This window comes from Callospermophilus lateralis, unplaced genomic scaffold (assembly GCF_048772815.1).
Source record: "Callospermophilus lateralis isolate mCalLat2 unplaced genomic scaffold, mCalLat2.hap1 Scaffold_107, whole genome shotgun sequence".
NCBI classification, from domain to species: Eukaryota; Metazoa; Chordata; class Mammalia; order Rodentia; family Sciuridae; genus Callospermophilus; species Callospermophilus lateralis.
In genome coordinates, this window is record NW_027510917.1 from 2762908 (window position 1) to 2766286 (window position 3379).

The 3379-nt window shown below is 34.4% G+C and overlaps 1 pseudogene; it reads left to right on the forward strand.

Moving 5' to 3' along the window:
- Positions 1 to 845: 845 nt before the first annotated feature.
- LOC143386217 (glyceraldehyde-3-phosphate dehydrogenase pseudogene) lies at positions 846 to 1720 on the forward strand (annotated as a pseudogene).
- The last annotated feature ends 1659 nt before the right edge of the window (positions 1721 to 3379 follow it).

A 3379-nucleotide genomic window follows, 5' to 3' on the forward strand; every position in this document is an offset into this window, starting at 1 on the left:
ATATCTATTCTCTATTTTTTTTTCTGACAGGGGAAAAGACCTTTAGTCAGGAAACATTAAAAGCTTCCTCTGTATAAAACACACATGTTCTTTTTCATGAGGAATTGGAGAATTGCTTTTCTAAGTACAAAGCAATCTTGCATGCATTTCTCTTTATTCTTCTGAAATTGAGTCATGCAGCAGTTATGATTCACTTTTGTAATATTCTTAATACGTATATTCTCCCATCACCCACACCCATACAATCATGATTTCATCTTAGCAACTAAGTTTCCTTGCATGTTACTTTATGAGTTATAATACTTTAAAAATTCTGTTATTTGGCATATTATTTATTTTTGATATTCATAAACATTGGAAGCTTAGAGTGAGATATCGGTCATAGGTATAATCTTTTAGGTTAAGAATGAACAAATTTTGAGGATCTAAGGTAAAACATGAGTAGTGACGGTTTTATTAATTAATTTTATATTGATAACCATTATGCAATATATGCATAATTTAAATAATCATGTTGTACAACTTGAATATATACCATTTTATTTGTTAATTCAATATTTAAAAATGAAAACTACTGGGGGCTGGGGTTGTGGCTCAGTTGTAGAGTGGTCACCTAGCATGCACGAGGCACTGGGTTCAATCCTCAGCACCACATAAATGTAAAAATAAAGATATTGTGTCCACCTAAAACTAAAAAAATAAATATTAAAAAATGAAAACAATTGTTCCTCTCTGTTTCATACATAGATGCATCTTTCCTTGCAGTACCAGCTGTGTCTCCAAACTTGAGAAACAATGGTGAAGTTCAGAGTAAATTAATTTGTGACTAACCACTAAATTTCAACTCTGGAAAAGTGGTTATTATTGACATCAATGACTCCTTCATTGACTTTAACTGTATGATGTAAATGTTCCAGTTCAATTCCATCCATGGAAAGTTCAAAGCTGAAAACACAAACCTTGTCATCAACAGGAAGCCCATATCTAAGCTCCAAATGGCAAAATCCCAGTCCATAAGTGGGGCTAAGCTGGTGATGGATACATTGTGGAGTCCACAGGTGTCTTCACTACCATGGAGAAGGCTGGGGTTCACTTGAAGGGTGAAACCAAAAATGTTATCATCTCTGTCTTTTCTGCTGACACTCCATGTTTGTGATGGCTATTAACTCTGAGAAGTATACCAACTTCCTCAATTTGGTCAGCAATGCCTCCTGCACCATGAATTGCTTAGTCCTAGTTGAAGTCATCCATGACAAATTTGGTATCATGAATGGACTCATAACTACAATTTCAAGCAACCATGGCTAATCAAAAGACTGTGTGGCTCCTCTGGAAAATTGTGGTTTGATGACCATTGGGATGCCTATAATATTATCCCTGCATGCACTGGCATTGCCAAGGCTATGGGAGAGATTGTCTCTGAATAAAAAGCTCACTGGCATGATTGTCTGTCTCCCCAAATAATTGTGTTCTCATGAATATGACCTGGAGAGAGTTGCTAAATATGACATTGAGAATATAGTGAAATAGTCCTGGAGGGTCCTCTAAATGCTATCTTGGGCTATGTGGAGGACAAGATTGTTTCCTATAACCTGAACAGTGACATGCTTCCTTTAATTTTGAGGCTGGCATTGCTCTCAATGGCCATCTTGTCAAGCTCATTTCCTGATATGATAATGAATTTTTCCACAGCAACAGGGTGGTGAACCTCAAGGAATAAGATCCTGAGGAATAAGACCATTAGCAGTAGAGACTTTCAGTTCCTGGGAGTTCTGCCCCAATTCAATTGCCCAGATCACTGAGAATTCTCTTCATAGTCTCCATCCCAGACCCTTTTAAGAAGCAGCAGTGTGTCTTAGGAAGCCCTACTTTTTCACGTAGCTTATAAAATCTGCTGTACCCAGAACCAGTATACATACATGATCTAAACCTAAATATAACATAGAGAACAATTAAACTTCTAGATGAAAATATAAATAAAAGACAAATTTCTGAAATCAATGTGGTTAGGTGGTTTACTTGATTTAATTATAAGGGATACACAAAAAACAGTTTAGTTTTATAGTGCTGAACCACCTCTTTTCAGACCACCAAATTCATAATATATGTGGGCTTGGCTAAATTTTGCAGACTCCACAAAAAAGCAGCAGAGAATTTCTGTAAATATAACACTCAGATCATCACATTCATTTGCAATTTTCATGGTGGTTTGTCTTTTCTACATTTTATTATTCATTTATGATAGCTATTATAAGCCTTTCAGATTCTATCTTGCTCTCCAGAGGAATATTTATGGCTATTATAGGGCTCTTATGAGAAGACCCAAAGATAGTTAGTGCAGAAACCTTGTGAAATGCTGCATTAGTACCGAGATAGGCAGACAGTAAAAAATCTCAAGTTGTTTCAGAACCCCTCTTGATGAAGATTAAAAGGCAAGTTACTCCTAGTAAGGTTTCCTTTTCACCCAAGAGAACCAAGTTATTTTTGACATGGAGGTTAGAAATCATAAATTATCACAATTCTGCAAATAAGAGCTCTTTTGGAAAGGTCACCAGAAGGAAAGTGAGAAAGGATTTAGGATGTATAGCGTCTACAAACAGATCTGTGAAAGCAGTTTATAAACTTATTGCAGAATTACTCACAGAAGGTACTCATAGAGAGATGCAAGTTGCCTGGAATAGAAATGGCAATGTCTTAGCTAGCAAAAAGTACACATTGCAGTCCCACGTTATCTAAACGGTGTTGTCATAGATTTCAGAACATAAAGGTCTCCAGGGAAGAATAGTGGAGTGTTTCATTCAGTTTTGCATATCATGAAGCTAGAACAACATCTGATACATATTAGGTCCTCAAGCAATATCTGAAGAATGGATACATGAATTTTTCTAAAGCTACTAATTCATTTATGTTTATTTATTATTTTACCCTGAAGGGTATTTTTGTTTTGTTTTGTTTTGTTTTTGATTAAGAAAATTGATTTTTCACAAGAGTGACATAAATTTCAGTCTACAGGAAAATACCTTCTGTTCTCTTCAGTTACACATATTTGCTATTATCCCAAAAAGTTATTAAAATTATTTATTTGTAAGTGACACATTTTCATTGCTTTGTCTGAATCTCTATAACAGATTGTTAAGATGTGAAAATTAGAAATTAACTTAATTCCAGAATTTTTGAAAAGCATTTATAGGAAATATGATGTCCCAATTCCACCAGTCAAATACTTCTAATCTTTTTTTATTGGTTTTATTTTTTTAAATACATGACAGTGGAATGCAATACAATTCTTATTACATATATAAAGCACAATTTTTCATATCTTTGTATATAAAGTATGTTCACACCAATTCATGTCTTTATAAATGTATGTTGTTTTTTT